This window comes from Aotus nancymaae, unplaced genomic scaffold (assembly GCF_030222135.1).
Source record: "Aotus nancymaae isolate 86718 unplaced genomic scaffold, 86718_ANA_hifiasm-v0.15.2.pri h1tg000040l, whole genome shotgun sequence".
In the NCBI taxonomy this organism is placed as follows: domain Eukaryota; kingdom Metazoa; phylum Chordata; class Mammalia; order Primates; family Aotidae; genus Aotus; species Aotus nancymaae.
In genome coordinates, this window is record NW_026988454.1 from 121,642,746 (window position 1) to 121,662,041 (window position 19,296).

The following is a 19,296-nucleotide window of genomic DNA, read 5'->3' on the forward strand; positions in this document are numbered from 1 at the left end:
ACCACAGCTTCCTGAGCCCACCTCCCAAATAAACTACTTGTGCTCAAATCCTTGTCTCACGGTCTGCTTCTGGGAAACCCAAACTAAGACAGGCACCGACCCCTCTAAAGAATCCCACTCACTGGCTTTTGCTGCTAGCTCATTATATTTCCCCCAATGCACATTGGAGGCTGAGGAAGGCAATTGCCTGTTTGGGCACGTTGCTCCCCAGTAGATAAAATCAACGTTCTACCATGAAGTTAGAAGTGGGGAATGGATGTTGGGGAGGCATAGACTGCCACAGAGCTGCACGGGTGAAAGCATCGCGGCTGTGAGCATTTCCTGGCACCTGCCCACACAGTCCCAGCAACCAGTAGCCAGTTTGTAGCTGAGGCCGGCCTGGAAAGGAAGCTGATGGGGCTGCTTTCCTGCCTCTCTGTGAGTGTTCTTTTCTCGTCTCTGGAGACACAGAGCAAAGCAAAGAGAAAAGCTTACCTCTTGCCAATTAGGCCTATGGTCTGGCATGAGTGTGTGTGATGCAAGTGGGCACCCTATGCGTGACAGAGGGATCATGACAAGAAGTCAAATTAATGTCTGTCATCTTCAGGGTCTTAGAAGTTGGGGCGGTGCGGGAAGAATGGCACAAAACCACAGGATGTGATGGGCCACCCCGGGGTGAAAGCAGCGCCATGCAGCCGTGCACTGTGGATGAACAAGCTCGTTAACTCTTTACAAAGGAGAGCTATTTCCAGCAGGGGTGGGCTCCACTGTGTTCTGTGGCTGTAGGGCTGATGCTGTGGGTGGGAGTGCTGGTCCAGATGTGTGGATAAACTTCGACTGTATCGTAAGCGAGGTGAGCAGCAGGAAATGAAGCGTGGAAGAGATCTGTTAAACACCAAACCTTTGCACTAGGTCATTAGTCAGTGATAGCACTAAGTAAAGGAGCTTCTCAGTTTAGCAATTAGCCCCCTAAAAGGTTAAAACGTAAATGAATTGCTTGGTGAAATCAGCCCATGTGAGCTTTTCCATGAGCTAACTACCTGGCTTAAGAGGAGCATATTCTGGGGGGCTATGAGAGCAGGTACAGTGGAATGTAAGCTGTGTCCTGGGGTTAAGGTGGGATTTGGAAGGAAGGAGGCAGCGTGGGGTGGGGGCGGCGGGCAGTGGCAGTAGCTGTTTTAGATGAAACCAATGAAGAGAGAGACAGAGGCAGGAATGATTAGGCCCCATCAAAGGCCTGTGAGGCTCCCTGGTATGTCTGTCAGCTGCCACCACAAACATGTTGCATAACAAAGAACCTCAAACTCTAGGTGGCTTACAACCAGGAATATTGAATTTCCTTAGTCATAGCTCTGCAGGTTGGCTGGAGTTGAACTGGTCTGATCTCTGGGCTGGGTGGGGCTGCACTCAGCTTCAGGCTCCAGTTCTGATTTCAGTCTTCTCTATGTATCTCATTCTGGAGCCCCAAGAGACGGGTAGTGGTTCTCCAGGTATGTTCTTCTCATGGTGACAGCAGATATGCAGGAAGGTAAGCCCAGCCACAGAAACGAATGTGAAGCTTCTGTTGGTATCACATCTGCTGAATCCCACTGGCCACAGCAAGTTACATGGCCAAGCCCAAAGTCAAGGTGCAGGGAATGTACTGCGCTCAGCATCAAGCCATGAAACGCTGTGGAGGTGCTGCTTTATCACAGGTCGATAAAGAAACAGGACCAGTAGTAATTTGCAACACTTGACTTTCCTAGCAGAAAGCCCCCCATAGGGCAGTGGTTCTCAAACCTGAGGATGCATGAGAATCACCTGGCAGGCTTGTGAACACACAAGTGCAGGACCCTGCCCCCTGAGTTTGTAATTCAGTAGGTACTGAGTGGAGCCTGAGAATCTGCATTTCTAATACATTCTCTCCGAGATGCTGATGCTGCTGGTCTGGGGAACTTACTTTGAGAATCACCAGTCTAGGACAATGACAGGAATGCAGAGGTTGGAAGAGGGCAGCGTGTAGATGGCCTTGAATGTCACACACAGTAGCTATGTCTCTGAGCCCTTACTGCACTCCAGGTACTGTTCTAAAGACATTCTGCATGTTCTCTTATTTGGACTCACGCTAACCCTATGAGGTGTGATCCATTACTGCCACTTGACAGATGAGGACTCTGAACCATAGGGAGGTGGCGTGACTGCAAGGCCTCACAGCCTGGAGGTGGTGGAGCCTGAGCTTGGAGCCCGTGCTGTCCTGACTTTAGGCTTCCTCCTGTTGCTGGTGAGAAGTTCTGAGGGGAGGCATGACCTGGGGAGAGGAAAACTCTGTGTTTGGAACCAGATACTCCTTTATTCAGTCAATAAATATTTATTGTCTGGTCAAGAGCTCAGGCTGAGAAAAGACAGGCACAGCTCTTGCCTAGGAAAGTGATAGGAATGTAGATGTTGGAAGAGGGAAGAGAATGGGTGGCCTTGAACATTGAGGAGCTTACATTCTCATCGGGGGGAGAGATGAAAAATTCAAAAATGTACACGAGGAAGAAAAATAAGCAGTATATGGAGACCGAGACCAGAGGGCTACAGTTTTATACCCATGGTCAGGAATCGCCTCTGTAAGGAGTGCCATTGGAGTGGAGACCTGAATGGAATGAAAGAGTCAGGTAGGGGAAACAGTACATACAAAGGGCCTGGGATTGGGATGCATTTATCCTGTTGGAGAAGTGGAAAGGACTCCAGGGCCTCTGGAGGAAGAGTGGCAGCCAATGAGTGAGAGGGCTGGACAGGGCTGGATTACATACGTCCTTGCTCGCCGTCATGAGGCCCTGAGTTTATCCTGAATGGGATGGAAATCACTGGGGCTGGCACTGGGGAGATTTGAAAGCAGGAGACTGGCATGATGTGATTCAGAAGATTCTGGGGCTACCTGGAGAATATACCACAGCAGGCCGGGAAGGCATCAGGGAGACCAGTCACGGGATGGCTCCAGGGTTTTAGCTGTATCTGAATGTTCACATCCATAAAATGGGAGAAGGATCCCTTCTTTCTCTCCCACTTGGGGCGGGAGGGGATTAGGGTGTGGGCCTGTGAGTGAGCAGGAAGTACTTAGGTAAGGAACAAAGCAGCATGTTGTGATGATTTTTCTGGCAGAGTCCTGGGGTCTATGTCTGCAGGGCCCGGGAACCTCAGTGAGGCCCAACTCACAGCCTTTTGGGTGGAGAGGAGTTTCGGATCTCCCTCTGCAGAGCAGAGCATCCCACATCGTCACTGAACCAGCTCCTCTGTCAGCATCCCCCACCCCTCTACCCCACAGCCTTACACTCTGATAGAGAGTAATTATTTATGTTCTTGTTTAATTAGCTCATTAGGTGTGTGCTGCAGCATTTCTGACAATAAATCACCTACTTTAGTGGCTCAGAAGTGCATTTTTTGCTGGTGTCTGGCCCTGGCAATGAAGGTGGCAGTTGTAGGGTGTGAATGTGGCCCTCGGTCAGGGGCTCGGTGACCTGTGCTCTGACTCCTGAGGTGTGCGTGGACAGGTGGGGAGGCTGCTGAGGCACTGAGGATGGAGACAGGATCTTGGAAGCTGAGATGGTGGCAGCAGCGGCAGCCGGCACTGAACACCAGAAAGATATTTTTACCACCCGTCAAAATGCCACCGCGTGTGAGCCAGTGCCAAGGGCTGCTTCCCAAGGCTGCTTTGCTCTCCTCCCTCAAGCTTTGATTGTTGCTAGGAAAAAGGTCTGAGTGGAAGAGGGAGGCTTTGAAGATTCCTGGGTTGGCTTGGCTGGTGCTCAGCAGTCTCTTCCCTCAGGGGCAGGGGGCTGGAAGGAAGCTTCTATCCTGTAGCAAAAGGGAGTGGGTTGGGGGCTGCTTCTCCCACTCCAGGAAAGCAGGACTGCCTGGGTTTAGATCCAAGCCCTATTCTTCCCCACCCTGCCTAGAATAGGCCTAAGAACAGAATGCTGCTTAAAAATGCTTCATTTACAGTTCAGAGGGCTGGGAATTCCACCATTAAAGATGGATTTATTTGCATGTTTAATGGACAGAAACCTGGGAGATGGCAAAGTGGGTTTTTTCCTGGGACCAGCAAACAGTGGATGCTGACCCGAGGGAGGGCACAGTGGACACCCTAGCAAGAGAAGGAGGAAGGGGCCTGGAAGGGTCATGAGGGGACCTCAAAGCCCAGTTCCTCTGTGTGGACCTGTTGCCAAACACTTGGGAGAGTCAGGGAGAGGAAAGGCAAAGCCAAAGTCCTTGGGATCAGTCCAGCTGCTTATTTATTGCAACTCTCTTGGACTTGGTTCTTCTGTCTTTAAAATGGGCCTAGTTCTTGCTACTCTTAGACCAAAGAAAGTCCAGAGGAAGAGAAGGTCAGTTCAAGTTCATCCAGGTCAACCCTCTCCTTTTTGTGAATCCTTGTGGTACCCACCACTCCCCCCACCCATCACCCCTCATTCCCAGCACCCCCTTAGGATGTTGGCTGGCGTCCTCATGCAGAAATAACTTCCAGAGACAAGAAAGCCCCCACCACTGTTGGGTGCCACTGGCTAAAAAGTTATGCCTCGTTTGCCAGGTGTGGTGGCTCACGCCTGTAATGCCAGCACTTTGGGAGGCTGAGTCAGGTGGATCACTTGAAGTCAGGAGTTTAAGACCAGCCTGGCCAACATGGTGAAACCCCATCTCTACTAAAATTACAAAAATTAGCCAAGCATGCTGGCACATGCCTGTAATCCCAGCTACTGGGGAGGCTGAGGCAGGAGAATTGCTTGAACCCGGGAGGCAGAGGTTGCAGTGAGCTGATGTTGCACCACTGCACTCCAGCCTGGGCGAAGAAGCAAGACTCTGTCTCAAAACAAACAAAAGTTATACCTCATTGCAGGCCCTCAAATCTATGTCCCTCTACCTCTGATCTTCAGAATCTGCCTTTATCTTTATTAGGCATGAAACTAATTTTATTTTTTGAACATAATTCTCATAGTTCACCCAATTCTATTTGTTCAGATTCAACATCCTCCCTCCCTGCCTTCGTCTATCTTGCGTTTATCTTTAGTCATTTAAGAGGTGTTTAAGTTTACGACTCAAGTCTGGGCCACACATGGGAAGGGCAGCTATGAACAAGGTATTTCTGCCCTCCTGCAACTCACATCTCCCAGGGAGACAAACGCTAAACAACTGTGCTGGGGGGTGTTCACTGATTCTGTAGCTACAGCTGTGATAAATGCTGGGCAAGCATATGTTAGAGCAGGTCCTGGGGAACTGACCGAGTCTGGGGAAGCTGGGAAGGCTTCCAAGAAGAGGTAACCCAGAAGGTCAAGTAGGAACTCAGGCCAGACATGGTGGCTCACGCCTGTAATCCCAGCACTTTGGGAGGCTGAGGTGGGTGGATCACCTGAGGACAGGAGTTTGAGACTAGCCTGGTCAACATGTTAAAACCCCGTCTAAGCTAAAAATACAAAAATTAGCTGGACATGGTGGTGCATGCCTGTAATCCCAGCTACTCGGGAAGCTGAGGCAGGATAATCACTTCAACCTAGGATGTGGAGGTTGCAGTTAGCCAAGATCACGCCATTGCACTCCAGCCTAGGCGACAGAGCAAGACTCTATCTCAAAACAAACAAACAAACAAAAAAAAAACCTCAATCAGTGAAGAGGCACAGGAGGCATTGCAGGGAAAGGCTGGCATGGTTGTCTGTCTCTGGAGCAGGAATTTGCCTTGGATGGGTCTCTGGTACCTTGCCTCAGATGTGTGCAGGATTTGTGATGTCTTTCTGCAGGTATGGGGTCCAGCAATGGCAGTACACCGAATGTGGCCTGCCCAGGCCAAAGTGGACAGAAGAAGCTCCTCTGTAGCTGAGGTTGCCCCCCATTTGAAGGTAGCCTCAGCCCTCCCTAGCCTCCAATGGTGCCAACTCCCACACAGAGTACCCCAGCAAAGCCACTCCCCCCATATTGTCCGGAACCATCTTGCTGCCTCCTCCCTAGGCTGTTTCCAAAAGAGAGTGGCCCAGGGCTGTGTTCAGCTTTGTGGTCATGTGGGGTTTATAACTGAAGTTACCCTTTGGGTGTCACAGTGACCCCTCCTGGGGGGCCACACTTCTCATTCAAGCCTTGTTACTGATTTTCAATCTTCAATAAAACAGTAACAAATTTTGCTTGTCCCATTTTATATGTTTTTATGTTTCAAGCCATTTCATTTCTTTGATTGGAAATAAATGTGTTATAAATCACAAAACCAGTGGATAGAATTAGGTCAAAAATGCTAAGTACATGCAAATGGTTTCTCCTCCAATAAAGATAATAAGAGCCAACCTTTCTGAGAAATTATTCCATGCCAGGTACTGTTCTACATGGTTTCTGTTTATTAGCTCATTTAATTATTTCAACATCCTGACAAAAAAAAAGTGCAGTTATTATCTTGATTTTACAGGGGGAAAACTCAGGCCCAGCCTGGGTGAAGAAGCCTGCCCGAGGTGTTCCAGCTGGGATTTGAAGTCAGGCAGGCTGGCTGCAGGGTCTGCAGTACCTTGAGGTCTCCATAGAGCACAGCTAGCTTCTGAGTGTCCCCTGTGTGCGCCCCACTGCACTGGGCACCTTCACAGCTTCCCGGGAGGCAGGGGTTATGATTCTTTCCCAGGTTAGGAATCGCAGGGAGAAGAGAGGGTAGGTAAGCTGCCTGAGGCCTCCCAGCTAGGAAGTGGCAGAGCCAGATTCAAACCCAGGTCTGTTGTGCTCCAAAGAGCTCCTGACTGTTCCTCTTCCTCCCAGGACATGAATTAGGATTGAGGGGGTGAGGTGAGTGTCTTGGAGTCACAGGTAATGTCTTCAAAATAGAAGCCAGCGAGCCCATTTCCTTCAACCCTGTCCCCTCCCCGGTCGCCCAATCTACTAACAACTCCAGAACCATCAGCCCGCTGGCACTCAGAACTACCATGAGGAAATGGGGGAGACTGAACTAGACCCACCCATCCCACCCATCTGCACATAATGAGGAGCAAGAGGAAGCAGACGGGCGCTTCAGGAGGGGAGGGCTCTCAGCTAGACAAGTGGAAGAACTTCTGGCAGTGCTGGTGATGTCTGACAAAGCCACAGCTGCTTTGAAGGCAGAAGGGAGCCTCAGCTGCTTCAAGGGCCTGGGGGATTCCATCAGAGGCAGGCAGGCTGATGTATGCCTTCCACCCCTTCTCCACGCTGGAAAGATGATGGCCATGTCCTGGGGTGTTCTAATTTATAACTTGCCATTTGAACCATGGCTGCTCTGCCTCCCACCGCTGCCTCCTCCCAGACTGAAAGGAAACTGGGTTGTGGTCCAGCCCTAGAGACAGGACAGGCTTGGGGAAGAGAGAGATTTATGGCTTGGCGTCTGCCCTCCATGAGCCATCGTCCCCGCAGAGCTACAGTAGCCACTGCCTCCCCCACCCAGCCAGGCCTAGGCCCAGTGCTGAGTGGCAGGCAGGTGTGTGTAGCTGGAGGACAGTGCTGTGAATCTTGGACAGCCACAGGATTCCCTGGCTTGGGGACATACAGCAGAGGGAACGGCAGATAGATCACTGCTGGGTTATTGACCTTGCGTGTTAAGCAGCATGGAGAATAAGAGGTCATATTTATCCCATCAGAGCCACAGGAGCCATGAAATACCAGAGTATGAATAAAGGCAGTGGTAAATCACTCACCACTGTTGCAAGTATGGCTGATCTGTCTTCCAGTGCCATCACCCGCTGGGTGGCACAGGGTCAGTGTGCACAGAGATGGAGAAAAAGAAGAGATGGGGCTCCAGAGACCCCAAACGGTGCTCTCTGGAATACGGCAGTGCTGGGAATCGTTGACCTTCTTAGATTCCTGGGATGTAAGATGTCCCTCATCTCAAAGGTCACCTGCTCAATGAGGTGATGCCTGACCACCCTCTGAAAGATGAGCCATTCCACCTTCACCTCAACACTTTCTTTTTCTCTTTTACCTGCTTGTTCTTTTTTCCATAGCATAGTCCACTTTCTAACATAATAAATCAGTTACTAATTATGTTTCCGTTTGCTCTGTCCCCACAGAGAATGTCAGCTCCACAAGGCAGGGAGTCATATCAGTGGTGGTCACTGCTGTCCCCACAGATACCTAGAGCAGTGCCTGTCACATAAGCTCCACACACATTTCTTGGATGAGTGAATGAGTCTGGAAATTACCTAAGAAATGGTTTAATTCCAGTGCCTCGCTGTGTCAGGGAAAAGCAGAGAGAGACCCGGAGAAGGGGCTTGCCCACAGTCTCATAGCCTGCTGGGGGCTGCAGAGCTGGGAGAAGACTCTGGGCTGGAGACTCAGGCCAGAGCTCCAGGTCCTGCATGGTCTGAGCAGCTCTCACACCCCTCAGAGGATGTACTTGTCAGTCATGCTCTCTTAACTACCTATGGGACCCCGGCTCTGTGCAGCCTCAGGCTAGGCAGGGATGGGGCCTTGCTTGCCTCTTCCCTTGATTTAAAAAACAAAACTCATATAAATTTGCTGATAAATAATTTCCTACCCCAAAGGCATCCCCAAAATATGAGTTCCTTGACTGGGGAAGGTCAGAGAATTTTTCTTCCTGCAAATTTGTCAGGGATGGGGTGGGAGTGGGGCAGGAAGCATTTGTCAGGAGCGCTCACTGGGATGCCCGCTGCTGTACCAGACTCTTCCATGGATCACTTATGCAGGCTTCACTTCCAGGCTGCAGTGCGGCATGATAACAAGGGCTCACAGCTACTGAGCAGTGTGCCAGGCGCTGCTGTCAGCGCTTTCAGGTATCCGACCACTGAGCCTGCCCAGCAGCCCCATGACCTGGATGGTTTCTGTCTCCTCCCCACGTTACATGCAGATGCAAGGCCTGAGGCAGCTATGCCCCAGCAAAGAAGTCCTCCCATTCCGGGTGTTTAGGACACATCAATCAACAAAACATCCTCCATCCTGGTCCTTATGAGAGGAAAACGGGCAACAGGCACGGCAAACGAGTAAATGATATGGGTGCTGGGAGGCAGTGAGGGCCACACACAAAAGAAACCACAGGCAAGACGTGGCAGGGTGCTGGGGGTGGTGCGTAAGTTGTACTGTTAGCTAGGGTATCCAGGGCAGGCCTCACTGAGAAGGTGGGATTTGAGCAGACTTGAAGGGGAGACGAAGACTCACATGTTCACCCGCCCGTGTATGTTCACAGGTACTCACAGCCTCAGGCCAGTCCTCTTCCTCGCTCACCCACCCAGGGCTGCTTCCATGCTGGCCAATGGATGCACAGTCACACTCACATATGTATCTACACACACACTGGCCAGTGGCTACCCACTCACACAAGCCCCCCTACTCCTGCTGTGCCCGGTTGGACTTCGCCCTCCACCACACCTGCATGTGCCCCAGCAGAGCAGGGATGACTCATGAGCCTCACTCCCAACTGCCATCCAGTGTGGCCTCTTGCCAGTTGGACCTGGAGAGGGAGGAGAGAGAGCCAGTTCCTGGGGCTTCAGACCCATGCACCCCAATAAACCGTGCTGGAGAGACTCCCAGAAAATTACAGATGAGAGTAAGTCTGTGATTTACTCACGCGTGATTTACTTACATGATTACTTCCACATTAAGAAGATGAAGGCCCATATGGCCATCCTCCAGGGACCCTGGTGTGCAATTAGTGGCTCTGTTCTGTGTTCATTGTCCCCACAGGAGCTGGCTGCTCCCAGACTTGGGGCAGGACAGAGGAAGGAGGATAATTACACTGCTGCTTTTAGTAATTCCCGGGCAAACGCAGGATGGTGCACCTCTAGGCTAGGCCAGCTCCACCCTCAAGCTCCCAGCTAATGAATAAATCCCATAGGAAGGCTCCTCTGCCCATCTGGCAGAGACTCCAACCCCTAAAACTACCTATGCCCTCAGGTGGCTCATCATCTGCCACCAGGAGAGGTCCTGCTGCAAGGTGGGTGAAATAGACGGTGTTCGTGTTGCCTATAAAAGAGATGATGGAAAGATAAATAGAGGATAGACAATAATAAAGTATGTAAGCATTCACTAGATACATACGTGATTTATTGAGTATATGTTGAATGTCAGTGCTTGGCGTATATTACTTCTAATCCTTATTTAATTCTGCAAATTGGGTTTGCAAACTTCTTTTACAAAAAAGAAGACAAAAGCTATGGAAAGTTAAGTAATGGAGTAAAGATATATTCAATAAATTGTGGAGATGGGATTTGAGCCCAGAGCCCAGGTCACTTTGATGCTAACTCCTGTGTGCTTTCAGGGTCGGGGACCTGCTGCTACCCCTACTCCCACAGCCCCAGTGTCCCAACCCCCTCCTCCTGCCTCCCTCTTGCTCCCATCACCCCTCTTCCAGTGATGGTCTTGCAAAATTCTAAAATGTTAAAAGTGAATGTTGAAGCACAGAGAAGGAAAGGGACTTGCTCAAGGCTGAACAAAGTCGTGACGGAGTGGGCATTAGAGCCTCGTCCTCCACCCTGGACATGAGGATGGCTGGTGGGTGAGGACGGCTATGCTCCCCCATCCTCCCTCCTGCTGACTTCAGGGTTGGGAGTGCGTCAGGGCCTTCCCGTTGGCTGGACAGAGGAAGGCTGCCCTGCTGCCCACCTGAGACCTCCCTCTAAAGGCCGGCACTCTCCCCACCCTTAATTAGTTCCTTCCTGGCCAGCCTGCTTGTTAGAGACAGAGGTATCTGGGGAGGATCAGCAGAAACAGCCCAGAGAAGTGCTGAGTGGGCTCCTCCTGACTGCTGGGTGGAAAGGGCATCTCTCCTTGGGGTGAGGCAGCGGGCAGAATGATGCAGCAACTCAGCAACTGGGCGCTCAGTGAGTCTCTCACCGGGGGGTCTGCCTCCAGGCATGCAGCCCCCAAGGAAATGTCAGTAAGTTTCTCCATCACTCATTCATGCAAAAGTGCTGGCTGTCCCATTATAAAAAATGGACACCTCGAATTTGTGAATGCTCCACCACTTACATACTGCATCCAAGCAGATGCGTGTCTTAGCAGGTTTTCCCAACAGTCCTATGGGGGAGGTGGTAGTGTTATCATTCTCTTTTGACAGATGAGGAGGCTGAGAGTCAGGGGAGCGAAATCTCCTTGTTTAAGATTGCTCAGCTAGCAGATGGTGGGGCCAACATTTCAAACTGATCTTCAAATACCAAATGCAAACATCATCATGGCTACTTTCTATTGCATAAACATTCTCTAAGCAGCATACTCTGTACTGAAAAAATATCATTGTACTTAATTTTCACAAAGACACCATATGATTGCTGGTATTAACCCATTTTGCAGGTGAGAAAACTGTGAGGGTGAGGCTCAAAGATGGGAAGTGACTCACCTAGCATGGTGCAGTCAGTAAACCTTCTTCACTAGAGCATGGATTCACCCTGGGGGTTGATACAGGTTCCTTCTGATACGGCTTCTGACCTAACAGAGGGAGAGGGTTATAATTGAAGGAAAAGGCGGGGTGCCAATACCCCTCCATGAAATGACTGAGTGCTTCATTTTACCAGATTTGCTTTGTTAAGGGTGCAATGGTTTGAATGTTTGTATCCTCTTCAAGATTCACAGGTTAGCACCTAATCCCCAATGATAGGATGAAGTGGGCCTGTAAGGGGTGATGAGTCATGAGGGCTTGTGGCTGCAGAGGGAGCTCTCTGTCTCTCTCTCCTGCCCTCCCACCTGCCGCCATGTGAGGACACAGAAAGAAGGCCCTCGCCAGACCAGATGCTGGCACCTTAATCTTGGGCTTCCAGCCTCTAGAACTGCAAGAAAATAAATTCTGTTGTTGTTTTTTTAAAAACATAAATTAGTCTGTAGTATTCTGTTAAGCAATACAAGTAAACCAAGACAAAGGGTTACTGTTGACTTCACCATTGTCACTGAAACAAAACCCAGTGTTTACCATTCCTTCATTTATTGCCAGGCACCCCTAGCATTTAACACACTTTACCTCATTTAGTCCTGACAATATTCCTACACAGTAGGTACTAGTGTTCCTATTTAACTGAGGCACAGCGTAGGGAACCTGCCTAGGGTCACACAGCTAGTCAGCGCCAGAGCGTGGTTGGAACCCAAGCCCAGGGGCTGTCAACCACCATGCTCTATCTTCGGCAACCTCTTCCCAGGCATTTGATACCTGCCGACTTCTGCTCTGGAGTTGCCCTATTCTTCACCCACTGGGGCACATGTAGAATAGCAAACAGATGGGCAGGGGGTCTTTCTACCCCTCCCCAAAGGCTGTCTCCTTCTCCGGGTCTGACAAGGTCACCCAAGCCCACTGACAACAGAACCAAGAAGCCCCTGCCAATGGTGACTGCCATCCGCATGCTCATCAGCCTCCCCGAAGTGACTCATCTATTTCCAACAACCTCTCCTCTTCCTGGTCACCTGGTGGAATTGGCTTTGCAATGTTTCATTGCCATTGTTGATGGTAAAAGATACATAACATTTACCATTTTAACCACATTCAAGTGTACAGTTTGCTGGCACTAAATACATCATACTGTTTTGCAGCCACCATCACCATCCATCTTAGAATGTTTTTATCATCCCAAACTAAAACTCTGGACTCATTAAATAAGAATTCCCTATTCATCCCTCCCGCTAGTGCCCAGCAGCCACTCTGCCACTTTCTGTCTCTATGAATTTGACTACTCTAGGTTCTTTATGTAAGTGGAATCACACAAGGTTCACGCAAGTTGTAGCATGTATGAGAATTGCATACAGACCTATAAAACGCTTCACAAAGGTGCTGTCATCCTTCTGCGGGGACCATGCTAACCTCTGCATGGTTCCAGTTTTAGTAGAGGTGCTGCCAAAGAAAGCATGTGATAGCGTTTCCAAGGAGGCTGGTGCTGGCTTTGCTCCGGGTGATGCCCCCATGAAATTATGGATCTGCCAACTGGGGCAAATGGTCCGATCAGGTTCATCATTAGTTGCTGTTTACTTGGTGTCTGCTGGTTGTTCTAGCGTGTCTTGGGCACAGCTGGTGGGGAATCTTCATTTCGCACACGTCTGTGTTTACAACAAGGTATAATTGATCTGACACCTTCTGCATTTTTTCTGTAAGTGATAAGTTGTTGTTGGGCTGGCTCCTCTCAGCTTCTCCAGGAGATAAATGACAACTAGCATCATTGTAGTCATCATCATTGTGGTACCAAATGGCCCAGGAAAGGAGCAGGCATGTTTATTCCTATCTATTGTATTTGATTTCTCACACTCACCACAGAAGCCTGGTATTACTCTCCCATTTCACACGTGAGGAAACAGAGGTTCAGAGAGAGGAGGGTCATGCTCTAGAGTCACACATCTGGTTGGGGGCAGAACTAGCCTTCAAAGATAGATTTCTGTCTGAGTCCAAAGCCTATACTCTTTCCTCTAAGATATGCCAACCTAATCCCTGGGGGCCGGAAACGAAGGGCAATTAAACACAGGGAAAACTTCTACATCTATAGAGACCTGAATGAGGATGCACACAGAATGAGGGAGAAAGAGAGAGGCAGGCCCTACATGGGCTCAAGAGCTTGCCTGGGTTGGCTCAGCCTGCAGTGGTGGGGACATTGCTTAAGCAATGTGGCTCAACAGCAGCCCTGGGAGAAACAGGGCCTCTCCATAGACAGTCTGCTCAGTGTGCCCACCAATGGGATGCGGCTTCTAGAGAATCCAGTGTACTTTCAGGAGGGGGATGGTGTTCACAAGAAGTATGATGTCTGATTGGAGCAATGTAGGGTCTGACTGCTCAGAATCCCTGAAGAGAAGGGCAAAAGACAGATTGGCATGTGATCGGGTATGATCAGATGGGGCAGCATGCAAGCAAACTAGAAACTGTGCTACGAGGAAGTGGTTGGAAGCAATGGAAATGTTAATTCCGGGGAAGTGAAAAGTCAAGGTGCGATGAGACAGTGGCCTCACAATATGGGAAACATCAACATGTAGAAAAGAAAGAAACAGGCTTATTCTGGGCAGCTGTGGGGCTGCATTGGGCTGGTGGGAGGAAGTTCGCAGGCTGTCAGACCATGGCCCCAGTGAGTCACTCGGAGTTGTCCAGAGCTGGGATGATTGCCTGGCATGTCCCTGGAAGTGTGTGAGCAGAGGGCCAGGTGGGTCTGTTAGGGAGGCGCTGATGAGCAAGGTGGCTCTCAGGGCCCTTTTCAACTGGGAGTTCCTAGGATCTGTGCATGGTGAGGGCAGAGGAGAACTGGGAAGAGCTGCAGACACCTTGCCTGGTGAGTCAGCAAGTTAAGTGCCTGGATCAGGGGGAAGGCTGGCCCCAGTGGCCTGCACCAAGACAGACTGCCAGACCTCACATGACTGGCCTGTGGATCTGGTTGTGCACCTGACCTGTGAGCCGATATCCAACCTCAGGCTTGGATTCACCTCTCTATCCTTAGTCACAAACACTAGCACAAATTAAGCACTCACTAGGGACAAGGCACTGTTCAAATCACACGGATTGGCTCATTTAATCCTCACAGCAACTCTGCGAGAGGGCTCTATCATCTGCCCCCTCTTACAGGGTGGTTACGTAGCTTGCCCATGGTCATGCTGCTGGTCAGTGAGAGCACTGGAGCTTGCACCCCAGTGGTGTGGTGCCAGTGCCTGGACTTCCACCTCCTGGCTTTACCCCCTGGTTGAAGGAGTCCCATGGAGCAGGGTGATGCTCCCTACCTGACACTGTTGCCTCCACCAAACACTTGGACCGTGACTTTCCCACGTCTTTGCCAGGCAGCTGCATCCGCCATGCCTCCCAAGTCAGGGAGGAAATACAGGGCCTCTCAATGGGTGATCTTCACCTCTTACCAGCTAAGGCCTAACCCTCGGAGATGAGCAGAGAGGCAGCCTGCTGGGGCTCAGCTCCCTTTGGCCTAGTTTCCTGTCATCTCTGCCATTGCTCAGCCAGACCTTTACTAACACATCTTCCACGTGTCTTCTGAACAAGAGTCTTATGAGGAACTGGGGAGGGGACCCGTCCTGCTGCAAATGTTGAAGCCAAGATGCTTCCCTACCAGCCCAGCCAGGGTCAGGCACTGCCCGAGACTCCCACTTTCTAGCTTGCATGAGGTTTGCCAGCCAAAAATCCCCAAGGCCTGGATTTCCACCATCAGAGAGGCATTTCCTTGGGGTTAAGTGGGTTAAGCATGGCCCACTCCTTTATGTAACAGACCCTCATGTGGGGCTTACTCTGCCAGGCACTGACCTAGGGACTTTATGAATCATGACTCCTTGAATCTTCATGACAACCCTACAAGGCAAAGATTATGAATGCCCCATTTTACAGAAAGGGAATATTTCTAGGAAACAAGCACAAAGAGGTTAAGACACTTGCCCAAGATAAGGCATTACAGCTGGTGTGTGCAAAACCAGTATGGGAACCCCCAGTCTGGCTCCAGAGTGTGTGTGCGTAACCTGTGTACCCTGCTGCCTCTTCAGCGTCTCTTGCTAATGGTAGGTATTCCGATGACATCTATCATTGTTATTGGATCTATGAGGGATTTTTCTTAATAGAAACGCATCAGAAGTATAATGAGTAGCTTGAACATGGGAAGCAGAAAAGCAGGAACCAGCATATTGAAACAGAGGACCAGAGGGGGCCCAAAGACACAGGCTGGCTAAGGGCTGGCCCTATTTGAGGACTCTGGGGAAGGGGAGGCAGCTCTGCCAGTGGGGCCAAGCCTTGGGAAGGGCCTGGGGCACAGGCTGAGTATGGAAGGCAGAGAGAACACTCCAGGGGGCAGATGAGCTTGAGCCAGGCCTGAGAGAATCCCAGGGACAGCATGCTGAACCCAGAGATCCTAGGAACCATGGAGAACTGGAAGAGTCAAAGAGGAGGGATGAAGCTGTCCCGAGCCTCAGAGAGAATGGAGAGCTGCGCAGAGATCTAGATCAAAGCCTCTAAGACCAATTCATCGCTTGGTGTGAGCTTCCCCAGAGCTGGACAGCATCCCCTGGACTGGCCCACCTGTTGAGTGCGTCAGGGCTCACATAGAAGATGACATGTTCACACCACTTGCTGGGTGCATGGATAAGGCTCCATAGCATGTTCTTAGAACAGTACCATCCAATAGCACTGTCTGTGAGGATGGAAATGTCGCACAGTGGCACTGCTCAATCCAGCAGCCACTAGCCACATGTAGCTGAGCACTTGAAATCTGGCTGGTATGACTCAGAAACTAAATTTTTAATTCTAGTCAGTTATTATTAATTTGAAGTTAAATTTAAATGACCACATGCAACTACTACATTGGGCAGTGCAGTATGGAACACTCATTTCATTTATAAGTTCAACCAATGTTTTCAAGGGCCTACTCTATGCCAAGTGTCATTCTAGGTGCTGGGAAAATATCAGTGAACAAAACAGGCAAAAACAAACAAACTCTGATCTCAGGGAGCTGAGAGAAAGAAAGACAATTAACAGTAATCATAATAGATCAACAATATTGTCTGTTGGGCAATAAAGGTGCAATGGGGGAAATTGGAGTGGAGTGACAGGCTTGGGGAAGCCAGTGTTGAAAAGGGTGATCAGGGATGGCCTTGCTGAGAACGTGCTATCGGAACAGGGACCTGAAAGAGGCAAAGCTGCTAGCATATAAATATCCGGAGGGAGAGCATCCAGGCAGAGGGAACAGCCATTGCAAGAGTCCTGAGGCAGGAGCCCGTTTGGTAGATTCGAGAGGCAGCAAGGGGCCCAGGTTGTAGAGTAAGAATGGGGAATAGAAGGAGAGAAAAACCAAGAGGTGAGGGGCAGATCGCATGGAGCCTGTGAGCCACATGAGGACTTTGACTACATGAAGTGGGCTTCACTGCGGGCAGCAGCAGGGTGGAGCAGAGAAAGACAGGATCTGACCTGGGTTTTAACCCTCTTCACTGACCGCTTGCAGAGAAGAGGCTAGGGGATGGGAGCAAGGAAGGACACTCAGAGGCCAACTCAACAGAGGCTGATGCCAACTCTGCCTGCTGTCCCAGGGGCTGTGGAAGTGGATGTCTGGGTACACCTGAGGACTGAGGCAATGGTTGGGGTGCTCTGCCTCAGAGCCTCAAACATATTGAAAGGAATGTGGCTTCTTCACCCGCTGAGAGGCTAAAGTAACTGCCAGTAAGGCAGGGGTGCCTCAGGACATTTGTGGAAGCTCCATATTCTCAGGAGCCACAAGGGCAGAAGAGCAGGGACAGAGCCTGGTCCCCAACCCCAGGCCTCTGGTCCCTCACCCTAGCTGGAAGATCAGAGGCTTCTGATCCTTAGAACCCTCAATGAGTCACACCAACTCCATGACTGTCCCACTCTAAAGAGCAGACATGTGCCTTCCCCCATTACCATTCAGGGCCTGGTGCTTAGGGAAGGCCAGCATTTGGTACTAGTCACCAGTAGGGTCTACATCTTGTACTATTAATTCTGGTAATTCTAACTACTCTAATTCCTAGGCCAGAAACAGCAAATGTAAGACACAGGCTTCAGAGGACTCTGTCCCACTGAGTTTAAACACAGCCTAAGAATCCTTAACACGAGCACCCAGTAGCCAATGCTCAGAGTTGGAACACAATAGTGAACGTATTTGCAAGAGCCTGGCTCCTGGCTACTACCTTGGTGACTTCATCTCCTACTACTCTCCCTTTCCATCCCTCTGTTCCAGCCTCACCATCCTCCTCACTGTTTCTACCTCAAGGTCGTCGCACCGGCAGCTCCTTCTTGCCTGGAAACTCTGCCCATGGATATCCACGTGGTTCCCTCACTTCCCTCAGACCTCCCGGGAGTATGTGTCCTGAAGTAGCCAGACTGCCCTCCTCATTCACTGGAGTCCCATCTCCGGCCCTAATTGGCTACGTGAGCTCAGGGCAGTTCAGTCAACCACTGGCTCTAAAATGGGCAGCACAATTATTAGATGCACTTCCCAAGGTTGTCATGAACATGAATTGAGGAAATGTGAAAGTGCTGGGTTCAGTCTCGCTGAGCACCAACCTCCTCTGCGAGACCTTAATCAAGTCACTTAATGTCTCAGAGCCTCGATTTCTCATCCACAATGATAATAATACTAGTACCGCCTTCATAGGATTATTACCAAGATGAAATTAATTAATACATGGAAAATACTCACAACAGTGTTTGACATATAGTAAGTGCTTAAGTGCTCAATAAATGTTAGCTATCATTGTAAAGTAATGCATGTTATTTTTTCTTTTTAAATTACTGGCAAACAGTTGGCCCAGCTCCAAGACTTGCCTCCTTCTAAATCCTGATTCTGCTCAGTTCAATTCGGTGTAATACAGCATAGGGAAGATCATGCTCTTGGCCTGGCAGACCTGGCTTACAACACTGGCTCGGCAACTTTCCAGCTGTGTAAACTTGAGCAGGGGTTCTATCTGCCTGAGCCTTAGTTTCTTCATCTGTGATATGGGGATAACTATTCCTACCTCACAGAGTCAGTGTGCAGAATCGGACTCTGCCTGTCAAGTTCCTGGCACATAGTAAGTACTCAATAAATTGTAAGCAGGATGGAACCATACTCATCTCCTCTACTCCCTTGCAGCTCATGCATGAAAGCAAACAGGCCCCTTTGGGGCTTGCGAGAAGAGAGACAGGCTGGGAGTAAGGGCTGCTTGGCTTGGTTTAATGAGGCCATGTCATGTAGTCTGAGATCTCAAGGCTAGCTAGAGAGGGTAGCAAGCCAGTAGTTCTGTGAAGGGCCAGTAATGAGAACGGAGAGCCAGTGGGCTGGAGTTGGGGAAGCTTGATGTGGTCTTTCCAAATTAGTGCTGAGGCTCAGCAGGCAGCCATGGTGCGTCACTGGTGGAGGAAGGAGAGGACAGAGCACCCAGAAAGGCGTGGTGCTGGGAGAGCAGAGGGGAGGCTGGAGGCTGGAGGAATTATGCAGATACAAGAGGTGGTATTTGTTGACAACTCCAGGAAGGCAAGGATTTCTTGTATAGACACCAGAACCAATGTCTTCCTCTTACATGAACACACACACATTCATCCTCTCACACACATACCTACGCATAGCAAACTCCTCAGGCTCACTTCACCTGTAAGTGTCTGTTAGTTCACGGAGGCAACTGCTGCTGCAAATAATTGCCAAAATGTAAAGGCTCAAGCAGAATCAAATTCACCATCCTACCAGTCCACAGCAGTGTGCCAGGTTATCAGAAGACCTTCCTCCTGCGAGACTCAGGCACCCAGTATGTACCTCCCCCGCCCAGGCCTTGTCATCCTGCCCAAGGGTCCAGCTGGCAGAAAGAAAGGGGAGTGTGGGGAAGGCATCCTGACCTACTGAAGGCCTGACCCAGAGATGGTGCAGATGACTTCTTTCACATCCCTTTAGCCAGAAAGGGTCACATGCAGATGACTTCCTTCACATC

At 50.1% G+C, this 19,296-nt stretch overlaps 1 protein-coding gene and 1 non-coding gene across 3 annotated transcripts in view; one reads left to right on the forward strand and one right to left on the reverse strand.

The window, feature by feature from the left end:
- Positions 1–19,296, forward strand: part of LRFN2 (leucine rich repeat and fibronectin type III domain containing 2) — a 199,254-nt gene that overhangs the window by 167,115 nt on the left and 12,843 nt on the right. The window lies entirely within an intron of this gene.
- On the reverse strand, positions 12,671–12,773 carry LOC135268551 (U6 spliceosomal RNA). Its single transcript, XR_010336856.1, has one exon. It is a non-coding gene; the product is annotated as a U6 spliceosomal RNA (small nuclear RNA).